Source organism: Antechinus flavipes, chromosome 3, assembly GCF_016432865.1.
Source record: "Antechinus flavipes isolate AdamAnt ecotype Samford, QLD, Australia chromosome 3, AdamAnt_v2, whole genome shotgun sequence".
In the NCBI taxonomy this organism is placed as follows: Eukaryota; Metazoa; Chordata; class Mammalia; order Dasyuromorphia; family Dasyuridae; genus Antechinus; species Antechinus flavipes.
This window is the reverse complement of record NC_067400.1, coordinates 182,708,914-182,721,813: the sequence shown is the minus strand read 5'-3', so window position 1 is coordinate 182,721,813 and position 12,900 is coordinate 182,708,914.

Sequence of the window (12,900 nt, the reverse complement as noted above, 5' to 3'; positions counted from 1 at the left end):
TTTTTAGCTTATCTGTATTATCTCTACATCTCTCTCTCTCTCTCTCTCTCTCTCTCTCTCTCTCTCTCTCTCTCTCTCTCTCTCTGTCTGTCTCTCTCTCTCTCTCTCTCTCTCTCTGTCTCTCTCTCTCTCTCTCTCTCTCTCTCTCTCTCTCTCTCACACACACACACACACACACACACACACACACACACTCACACTCCAATAATTCTCTAGTCAGCTACTCCAAGTTCTACATACTTTGTGCGTAAGAACATTCATGCTTGATATTACAAAGTAGGCAATGCCTTCTAATTGTATGCATCTTTGATGAACTCTTCTGCAAATTGAATTACTTTTATTCCCTCCACATTGCCGGGGTTAAGGGTGCTATGTCTTTGAGATCTGGAATTTTTTTTCCCTGAGGCAATTGGGGTTAAGTGACTTACCGAGGGTCACACAGCTAGGAAGTGTTAAGTGTCTGAGGCCAAATTTGAACTCAGGTCCTCCTGACTTCAGGGCTGGTGCTCTAACCATTGTACCATCTAACTGCCCCGAGATCTAGAAAAGTGAAATTTATTTGCCCTCTCTTTTTTACTGGAGAAAATCTGAATTATCATGGTATTAGATAAAATACATTGATGTTATGCAATAATATGAATATATTTTATGCATTTCTGAGTTCCTAAACCTTTTTGTGTGTCATGTGCAGCTTCTGCAAAACTCCCCCAAATTCCCATTTTATTTCTTATGCCAACCCTCAATATATCTAAGCTGTGATAGGGAAAGTTTTGATGTGGAAGGAATAACTATATTTGATTCATCACAGTCTTTCCTGACTCTCCCAATTCAAATATCATCTAATTTATGTTCTATTTTAGTTCTAAAGGCTTTTTTCTTTAAATATGTACTTGACTAAGTAAATTACCCCAAAATGAAAAAAGGAACTGTGATACCATATTGAGAAGACTTAGCTAATCTTCCCTTCCTATTCTTTCGTTCTCACCCATTATGTTCTTCTCTTCTATGCATATAGAAATGGCTATGCTACTAAAGAAGTTTTTACAGGTTTGTGGCTTTTGTCATACACCCTTCCAGAACAACAACAACAGCAAAATCCCTTAGTTTTTTCTATATATAAACATTATATATAATATATAGTATAATATAAGGAGAGGTGTTTACTATTACTATTCTCTCCTGGCCTATGTTTTAGTGTGAGTTATCACAAGCACTGCCATTTGAATGTAAATGTAGATATAGGGAAGAATGGGGGGAAATGCATTGATAAGTGATTCGGGAATAAGAAACAAAAACAAAAAAGCCTAATTCTGCATGAATGAATACTTTCTTTCAGAAATGATCAAATAGCAACCAAAAATGAAAGTGATAATATTTTGAAAAATAACTTTTTCTTTAAAACTTGCATGGGAGTCATTCAGAAATCAAAGATAAAAATAAATTCAAAGACCTGAATTCAAATTGTTATTCAATCATTTGCTGCCTGTGTAATCTTGGACAACTTAATCTCCCTGGTCTCACTTTGCTCATCTATAAAAAGAGAAAGCAACCCCTCTTTGAAGAGGCAAACAATTTGATATAGGTTATACACATGTAGTCATGCAAAATATTTCTCATGTTGTAAAATAGACCAAAAAAACACCCCAAAACCTTGAGAAAAATAAAAAGAAAAAAGTATGCTTCATTCTGGATTCAGACACCATCAGTTCTTTCTCTGGGGATGAATAGCATTTATTTTCTCCTTTACCTAGGAATTCTGAAATTTGGTTATAATATTCCTAGGAGTTTTCATTTTGAGATTTCTTTTAGAAGGTGATTGGCATATTCTTTCAATTTCTATTTTACCCTCCAGTTCTAGAATATTAGTGCAGTTTTCCTTGATAATGTCTTGAAAGATGATATCTAGGCTCTTTTTAAAAAATTGTTATCATGCTTCAAGTAGCCCAATAATTTTAAAATTATCTCCCCAGGATCTATTTTCCAGATTAGTTGTTTTTCCAAAAAGATATTTCACATTGCCTTGTATTTTCTTATACTTTTGGTTCTGTTATATTGCATCTTAATTTCTCATAAAATCATTAGCTTCCATTTACTCAGTTCCAATTTTTAAGGAATTATTTTCTTCAATGAGCTTTTGCACCTGCAAAATTGACCAAATGGTCAATTCTGATTTTTAAAACCTTCTTCTCATTGCCTTTTTGTACCTCCTTTGCAATTTGATCTAGTCTGTTTTTTAAGGTGTTATTTTCTTCAATTTTTTTTGTGTTTACTTTATGAAGCTATTGATTCATTTTTTATAATTTTTTTGCATCACTCTCATTTCTCTTCCCAATTTTTTCCATCTCTCTTACTTGATTTTCAGAATCCTTTTTGAGCTCTTCCATAGCCTGAAACTGATATTGTTTGAATGATCTAGATTAGTGGCTATGAGAAAGTTGTTAAGAATCCCCTGTAAATCGACTGCAGGTTTTAGGAGTGAAAGAATTCACTCATTCCCACATTATTAGCTGCAAAATGAAAGTTCATTGTTAGATAGATATCAGTTTACCAAGAGACTGACTTTTATAGTGACAGATCTATTGGAAAATGGAGTTTTGCACTGAGAATGCACTCTCAGTGGACAGAAGATCCTGGCAGCAAAGGGAGCTACCAAGGTCCATCTGCAAAAGACCTTCGTTGAAGGAAGCTATTATATTGGGTCTTAGTCCGAGCTGGGACAGCCCAAGTTGGCTCATTTACAAGTCAGGTTTCAGCTTGAGCTGGAATTTGAATAGAATTCTTTACTTCACTAAGGTTGGAATTCTTTTGCTCAGGACTGACCCAACCCCACCTTGATAACAGAATGAGACTCTCTTGTTTCTCTTGGGAGCGGTCTCTCACTGAGAAGGTTTTCTCCTTCAAAGAGTTGTAGTTTCGGGGTCCTTTCTTCAAAACCATTTCATATTTTTTGGAGTCTTTAGATATAGAAGCTCTGACTTTGTTATATCACCTTTTAAGTGTGTGTTTTGATTTTCCTTGTCACCAATAGTAATGTTATGTGGTCAGAATTTTTTTCCATTGTTTGTTAATTTTCCCAGCCTATTACTTTGACTTTTTTTTTTTTTTAAATAAAATAGGGCTCTGCTTGCAAGGATGAGGGTGCAATGACCCAAACTTCAAGTGCAGCTGTTTTCAGAGATACTTCTAAGAATCTATAAGTTATCAGTTCTTCCAAGGTAGTATAATATAAGGAGAGGTGTTTACTATTACTATTCTCTCCTGGCCGATGTTTTAGTGTGAGTTATCACAAGCATTGCCATTTGAATGTAAATGTAGATATAGGGAAGAATGGGGGGAAAATGCATTGATAAGTGATTCGGGAATAAGAAACAAAAACAAAAAAGCCTAATTCTGCATGAATGAATACTTTCTTTCAGAAATGATCAAATAGCAACCAAAAATGAAAGTGATAATATTTTGATAGAAAGAAAATAACTTTTTCTTTAAAACTTGCATGGGAGTCATTCAGAAATCAAAGATAAAAATAAATTCAAAGACCTGAATTCAAATTGTTATTCAATCATTTGCTGCCTGTGTAATCTTGGACAACTTAATCTCCCTGGTCTCACTTTGCTCATCTATAAAAAGAACTATATGTTCTCCAAAGTCTTCTTCAGTTATATACTTGTAATTATAATAAAAATTATGGAAAGATATGGTATGTAATTGAAATGACTCCAACCTGATCTATTTAAATGTTTAAATTGGCATGAAAAAATGAGAAATTGGTGAAGACTAATTCCCAAAGAACTTTAATTGATAAATAAATTAATTGTAATAAAAGATCAAAAAAAAATTTTAGAAATTCCCCAACAAACAATAAACACTTGATCTTTTCTAGGTGGAGAATGTAGTAGCCAAAAACATCACTTTAAATTCAATCTTTAGTAAATTCATTTATTGACTCTTAAAGGAAACAGATGGTAAAAACCCTGGGAAATGCCACCTCATAAAGCAGTAAGAATTGGTGGCAATATAACCAGATTTAATTTAAATTTAGCAAGAAACCCAACCAATTAAAATTATCTCAAGGATGTTTAAAGATGAAACTGGAAAGAAGCAAAAAAAAAAAAAAAAAAAAAAATCTAATGAAAAATTCAAAGACATATAAAGACTTTTTTAGTAAACTCTTTTCATTATCAAAACCTATGGCACCACTACATTTGGATTCTCACATCACAGTCCTGATATTTAAGATTTGGCCATGGCCCATAAAGAAACAAAAATGGGAAACAATTATGGACTGAACACTCATAAGAGCTGTGCTAAAATGCTTAAATTTGGAAGATATTAAGAAATTAGAGTTCAAGATTTCTGAGAGAACTTTTCAAAGACACAAAGTGTTATGCCACAGTTCTCTTTAACTGTCCTGACTCAGTTTCCCTGTCTCAGTTTCCTTAACTGTTCTGTCTCTGACCCAGTAAAACTAAGGATTATTCGCTCTCAGGTTATGAATTAGCAAGATAAAAGAGTAGATCTCCTGACTCTTTTAGGGATTTACAATATCCCTTAAAATATTCCAAGATAACCCATGATACCTTTACTTCTTTGTCTCTGGAATTTTTAGGTTTTATGGCTTCCCCTCCCTGATAAAAAAACTTTCCCTCCCTTTCTCTTCTTTGTCTCCAAAAAGGTATTTAAGAAGTTGGGGTTCCTCCATTCATTGCTGGAGAATGGTGTCTGGCAGCTGGATGCTGGATGCTGCATTCTTTGGGTCCTCCAGCCCTGGGACCAATATGGATTCCTTGGTCCCAGTATACTTATCTCTGTCTGACTGGATAATCTGAGACGAGAGTCCTGTCCAGTCAATCTTACTCTCCCATTAATAAAATATTAAAAACTCTCTAATCTCTCTCCTGCCTCAGTTTCCCCGGCATTACAAAAGTAAATCTCATATTATTATTAAAAAGATAATAGAGAAAATATAATAATCACTGACCCACAGCTCTACTTTCTCAGCTCTCTATAAAACTGCCAAGAAGACCAGCCATCAAGTACATCCTTAAACAAAGTATGAGAAGGAGGCGGGAAGGTATTTGTTTTATAGCAGATCACATTTTTATAGTCACATGAGTGAATGAAAGGCTTAGTTAGTGTAAGACTATATTGGTTGCTTATAAAAAAGCATTTGATTTAATAGAGCTGAATGTCACTTTAAAGACTTTCTCCAAGAGTTTCTCATGCCTATATCAACATTATACAAATGTCTTTGAAAAATGTGACAAATAAATTTACTAGTATTCTATCTAGTACAAAGATGTATTCTCTATAAATGGTGACATCATCCAGATGAACTTCTTTATAGATGATGTACTGCTTATTACATTAACCCCTGCAACACGGCAGAACCTGCTAAACAAGAGCCCCAATCACTGAAAAAGAGTTCAGCCTCACTATACAATCCACTCAGGAAAAAATAAAAACAAAAACAAATGGATCAAAAATGTTGATTATTTAGACTATTACATATTGGAACAGATTGTCCATAGAACCTATTTGGAGTCACACTGCAAATGGACAATAAGTTAATCTAAAATTGACCAGGTAGACAGCAAGTTATATTGGCTTTCAGAAATTGTATAATTCTTTTAATGACCCCAAGTTTCTCCCTAAAACAAAGGTTGGTCTTAAATTCATCACTCTTCTGGTGATTATGAGTGTGTGTATACATGCACAATACATACATAAATATATGTATATGTATATAAATATTTTCATATATCTGCTGTTTTCTTTATTAATGAGGAGAATTTACCTATTGATGAGATCACAGATCTCTTGAAAAAATGAAATTATTTTACTAAAGTATTGAGGCAATTCCATTCTCTAACCATCTTTATCATTGACATCCTTATTATATACTGTTAGCTACTATAGGAATTTTGTCCTCTAAGGTCTTTCTGTTAGAATGGAATGACAAAAAAAGCAACCCAACATGTAGCATTGGTCTTTTGAGGCATGTCATCTTATGTGATCTGAATGTGATCCAATTTGGAAGTGGCTAGAAATTGCTACCATTCAGTTGCTGCCTGTGTGAAGAAAATTTCAGGTCTTCTTTCACATCCAAAAGGCATCCACATCATAAGAACCACTGGAGAACTGGCACAAAGTGGACATCCCAATTGGAAAACACAATGAAGAGGTTAAAGATGAGCCATGGTATAACGGAAGAAGCCCCAATTTGAGAATCATGAGTCTTGGAATAGAATCTATTTCTATTACTCCCAATTGTTTGGTCTGAGTGATCACTTATTTTCTTTGGTCTAGTACTGTCATTTATAAAATAAAGGAATGTTACTAAATTATCTTGAATGATATAATTTTATGCTAAATTGCTTCTATGGTCAGTGATCTAAAAGTTTATTGACACTTTGCTATGGAAAAAGTCTCTGTTCCTTTAAGAACCAGGGGTTTCATCAATATGGTATATTCCCTGATGAATTCCAATTGAATATGGAACAATAGGAAGAGTATAGATTTTGGAGTCAGAGGATCTGAGTTTGACCCGTGGCTCAGCTACTTCTATCTCTGTGACTTTGGACAAGTTGCTAGACTCTCGGTTTCCTCTTCTGTAAAAAGAAAAAAATTAATTAGATGACAATGAGTCTTCCAAGTATAAATCTATGACCTTCGTCATTTGTTTTATGGCTATAAAATTATTATCACCAGGCTTTCTTTTCACTTATTTCCCATTGGTTTAATTTTTCTTCATGACAAGTGGGATAAGGCAAGTATGGGAAGGCAGATAACTTCTCAAACTAAATAAATGGCCATAAAACAGTTCTATGACAATTTAAAACAGAGTAGATCTCAGATTGTACAAAGCAAATCTGTCAGATTTCGAATCTCAAATCAAATGCCATTTGCAAAGTTCTTAAAGATAGCATATACTCAGTGGAATTCCAGAAGCCCCGCCTTTACTCCTTGACTATTTGTGTGTATACATATATGTGTGTGTGTGTCCACATATATGTGTATATGTGAACACATATATATATATATTCTCTAATGTATGTTCCCTTTTTCTGCATATATATATAAATATAAATATATATGTATATATGTATACAAACACATATACATAATTCTCTAAGGTCAAATATTCCTGCTTTCCCTAGGCATATCCAATGCACAAATTATCTCTCCTTCTTCTTTACACACCAATGTTTTTCTTTCAGCATTATATTTTCAGCTAACTGTATTGTAGGAAAGAAATGGGTATATAAATTGATATTAAAGTGTTAAGGACTAATGATTGCTTATTATTGCATCTCATTATAAGAAACTTATTTCTTTAAAAAAATATGAAGACTATACTTTAGTCCAAATAAATAATTATGGTCACAATGTCAGGTGGGATAGGAGAGATTTTGCAGGGCACATGGATCTTCCTATATTCTTTTACATAGATAATTTCCCTCTCTGCTTATGCATAAAGTGAACCCCTATTGATGTTTATTTCATGTCAACTTTTTTATATGTTGGCAACATATAAACTGTAGAAATCTACAATTCAAAAATGAAGAAAATATTGACTTTGGATTCAGAGGAAGAGAAAATTCTTACTTTATTGCTAACTATCTATATGATATGAACAAGTAATGGATCCAAAATGGAATGAAACACACATTTTCTGACACAATCAATGAAAGAATTTGTTTTCTTGATCATGCAACTTGTTGGAAGAGTTTTATTTATCTTTTTTTTTCAGGGTGTGGAAGGGAAGATAAGATAAATGCTCACCAATTGAAGAAAAATAGTATTTGATTTTTTAACATGCAATTTTCTGGTGTCCAAAATCTCTCTGGATAGATTAATTAACTCTTTAGCTCTTTCTCCAAACATCATACTAGGTTCTTGTGCAAAAAAATTTTAGGGTCTTTGTCGAAACATTTCAGGGTGAGTGGGATTTAGTGTATATGAGTCTTTTTGATTTAATAACATAAGAATTTGGTGCTACCACTGGAGTTCTCCCTCAAGAGTTATCCAAGTTCAGTGTGGCTCAAGATTTTCCACGTTTCCCATGAGCAGTAGCTCAGAGAAGAAAACTCCCCTTCTCTCTAGTGACCCTCCCATCAGAAAACCAGGTTTCTTTCAACAGTGAGTCATCCTGAAACTCTAATATTCCAGATTTTGTTAATAGTTAACATTTATATTAGATCTGTAATACTTATGTATACTTATACATAAGAATACCATAAAAGTTCTTCCCTTATGTTACCTCATCTGATCCTTATAACAATCACAAAATAATAATAGCCAGCATTTATATTATGCTTTGCTTTTCCTATCTTATTTGGATATGAAGGAGGAATTATTCTTATCCCATTTTAAAGATAAGGAAATAGAGGCTGAGTAGGGAAATGACTTGCTCAGACTGGTACAGCTAGTAAATGTCTAAGATGGGATTTGAACTCATATCCTCTTGACTCCAAGTTGAATACTCTTTATCTAATAGATTACCTAGCTGCTTCAACAGCTTTGTTCTTGATTAGGTAGTACAGTATATCGTGCAGTAGACTGGGAGTCAGGAAGACCTGAGTTCAAATCCAACTTTGGACACTTATGGGCTGGGAGAGCCTGGGCAAGGTTCTAAGCTTTGTTTGCCTCTGTTTTCTCAAATATGAAATGGGGATAATGATAGCACCTTTGAGAAACCATTATAAAGTATTTAGCACAATGCCTGGCACATATAAAAATGATTATTCCTCCCCTTCCCTTTTCCCCCTCATCAAAGAAAATTAAGGTTTCTTTTCTTTTCTTTTTCATTTTTCCTCCTTTGCCTTGCTTTTTTTTCCCTTTTTTTGCTACTCTTTCTTTTCCTTTCCTTTCCTTTTCTCTTTTCTTTTTTTTTTTTTCTTTGCTCTGTTCAAAAGAAAGCCAGAAAAGAGAGAAATTAATTTACCTCCTAGAGATCTTCAGGGATCACAAAGAGACCTGTGGTAGTCAATAAAACTCTCTGAGGAAGTCTATGGTACTGAGAATTAGCTTTCCTGAAAGTGAAAATAATGGCTGAACAGCTATGGTGAAAAATATTTTTCTTGTTAAACTGGATTCTAGAGCATCTACTTTCTTAGAGAAGAGAAGAGGAAATAAAAGAGACTAGCACCCTTGAGAAGAGTCATTAATTTAAAAGCCGGGAGAACAGTGGATGGACCTCATAGTTGTGTTCAAAAAGTTGTGATATATTCAATATTTTCAAGATGTTTTTGTTATCTAAATTCTGTCAATTTCTAACCAGAAAGAGGAATTTGATGGAAGGTCCAAAGAGGTTATTCGTTTTGAACAGAAAAAGGAAGTTGAGTTGGTTTAGGGCACCTTGGTGAATCTATAATTGGGGAGAAAGGCTTAGAAATGAAGCCTTTAGCAATAAAAAACTCATGACTTCTAGAGAGGACAGAGCCATTGAGTTAATCTAATCAAAGCATGAAAAAAAAAAAAAAAAACAAGTTATATCTAAAAGTCAAAGCAAGTTTAATAACAAGCAAATAAATTGTCTTCAGGAAAAGGAATCAGGCTTGAAAACTCTGGGCCAAGGGTGAGTTACACATATCATACCACATAGAATGTCATGCCTGGAAGAGAGCTTAAGATATTATCTGATCTACTTTGAGAGGCAGCATAACTTAATGATTAGAGTACTAGATTTAAAGTCAGGAAGACCTTTACTCAAATTCTGCCTCTTATACTTATTAGGTATGTAAGCTTATGCAAGTCAGTTTATCCCTCACAGTCTCAGTTTTCTCATCTGTGAAATGAAGATAATGGTACCTACAGTATTACTTGGCAGGGTTATTGTGGAATTCAAATAAGGTACTATATATAAAAGCCACCATAGAAATATCATTTTTTATCATTATAGAGGAATCACAGGGTCAGAGAGTTTTCATTGCCCTCACAAGGCAAAACAATCTTTTTTCCTCCTCCTATCCCAGTTCTGAACTGTTCCAAGAATCTCTTTGTTAGTCATATATGTCAGAGACTGTGGGAATGTTTGGCTTTGGGACATAGGGACAAGGCCAGGTCTGTGTCCCCAAAGCTGGGTCAAAACTTTTGAGTGTCTTCCAGCTCAGGATGTGGGCCCTCAATTCAAGGTTTGGAAGTGCCAAGATGAGATTCAAGACCATCCCAGCTTAATTAGTAGCTATAAACTTGGAAAGCAAGTCATCTTTCTGAACAACCTGGGATCAATTCTGTATCTCTATTCCTTTCCTAAAAAAAGAATAGAAAATTTGAGCCCTGTCAGAATAGCAGGACATACAGCAGATATTCACTCTCCAAAGAGCTAAACAAGTTAGTGTAAGGGAACTCCAGCCAAAGTCAAACTCTTCCACAAGCTATGGGGAGAGACATAACATTGGCAATTTTTAATTTTTTTTTAATTTAATATGTGAGTATGGAGAGATGGGACTATTGGTTGACTACATACAGTTGAAGACTTTGTTAGGTGATTAACTTTCTCTCTGGAGTTCCCTTTGCATTAACAATTGTGAGAATGTCTAAAACAAAGCCAATTTCTAAGAATCTAGAAATGGAAGGGTAAGAAAACCCTAAAGGATCATGTTTCCAGATATGTACAATTGTAGGCTGTATTGTCAGTTATACTGCCACAGAACAGATCATCCTAATTTTCTTCCTCTGAATGTGAATCTAGTACTATTACTTAAAGGGCTTTTGATTCATTTGGGTAGGTTTCATTCCTTCAGGGCTATGTCTCACCTTTTGGACTAGAAGGCCTCCAAAAGGGAAAAATAGAAGGAAACTTTTTAGTGTTGGGACCAAGACAGGTATAGGAACTTTCAGGGCCTTTGTGTTAGTTTTTCACTACTAACTGAAATTAACATTTTTACCCAAATGAAGCAATTATCTAGATAAGTTTGAAAAAATCTGCAGATAATTGGTCTCTATTGGCTAAAAGTATTTGAATATTTATGTTAATTCTCTGTAAACAATTATTAATGTAAAATAAATATTACTTTTCACATTTCTTATTTCCATTTTGAATCTTCTCTTCTTTATACACACACATACACACACACACACATCATATCTGAGACAATGGAGTGAATGAATAGTCAGAAAGACATAATGAGTTCAAGCCTTATCTCTCAAATTGATTCTATCAACCTGGGCTAGTCATTTAACCTTTCAGTGCCTCAAGCAATTCCTTAAGAAAATAAATTTCAGAACAAGGCTTATCAGTTTCTGGGAGTTTCCTTCATGGATGAAATCATAGGTCTCAGCTAAAATAAAAATCTACAAAATCTAGTTCATTGTTTCTGTGTATGTTCATGTATATGCATATACATATATATTTGAATGTATTTTATATATCTACATATATGTGCTATATACCCCAATGTTTTTTCTCTTCTCATTTCTCTCATTCTCTCAATCCCTCTTTTTTTCATTCTCTCCCTGTCTTTTCTTGCACCTATCTCTATCTTTGTCTCTCTGTCTCTGTCTCTGTCTCTGTCTCTGTCTCACACACACACACACACACACACACACAATTTCTCTTGGTCTGTGTGTGTGTGTGTGTGTGTGTGTCTGTGTGTCTGTGTGTCTGTGTGTGTGTCTGTCTGTCTGTCTGCCTCTCAGTCTGTCTCTGTTTCTCATTTTAATGCAAGTACTCACCTAGAGCTTAGATTGAGGGCTGGAAAGGACTTTGCCATACCCCACATAGCCCTCTATTTGATGGCTGAGAAAATAAGGTACTGAGTACCTTATTTTTGCCTTGTAAATAAAGTACTATATCTGGAGTCAGGAATTCAAATTTAGTTCAAATTTAGCCTTAGACATTTAATAGTTATGTGACTCTGAGCAAATCATTTCATTCCATTCAGCCTTAGTTTCCTCCTTTGTAAGAATATTTATAATAATAGTATCTATCTCCCAGAGTTATTATGAGGGTAAAATATGATAATATTTGTAAAGTTCTTTGTAAATTTCAAAGCATTATATTATAAGTACTAGTGATTTATTATTGTTGGTGTTGTTACTGTTACTATGATTTGTTTAGGATCACAAAGCTAATCAATGTACTAAGAAGAATCCTTTCTTGAGGGCATGAGTTATATCTAATCAATGTACTAAGAAGAATCCTTTCTTGAGGGCATGAGTTATATCTTATATCTTTACCAATATCTTTTAGCAAAACTCTTTGAATATACTAGGCGCTCAGTAAATACTTGTTAAAAAGATTGATTGAATGAATGTTTTTCACCTTATCTCCACCATATCATATATCTCTCTTCCTTCAGATTTTACATTCAAACTGAATGTGTTTAGGAAGTCCACTTAGCTACTATTATGTAGCAAGACCTCACTAGCTCAAATTCCACTCTTATCCTATCATAATACTGGTAGAAAGAACTGTTGGGAAGTGTAATGTTCTAGATGAACATGAAACTGAAGAATTAGGAGAGTAAGCACAAGAAAACTTGGAAATTTGTAATTCCCTTCTAACCTTTCATAATCTTTTAATCTCCTAGTTAGTAAAAAAAATATATATATATATATGCAAATATACATATATATGCATATATATATATATATATATATATTTCCCAGCTGCCCTTTCTGTCAATACTAGTTACACTACATGATCTCTGATTACCAAATATTTGTATATACTTTACTTATATTTAGTAGAATGTAAGCTCTTTGAGGACAAAAGGACTTTTGTTTTGGCTCTATATCTTTGAGCCTAATCAGAGTGTCTATGGCTAAGATTGATTCAATTGCTTTCTATGAGAATAGTCAAGACCTGGTCAATAACACTTTTAGGTAAAAAACCATATGTGCCCTATACAAAGAACAATAAATCTTTCGTAAATTAAATGGTATTTGCTTTTGTGG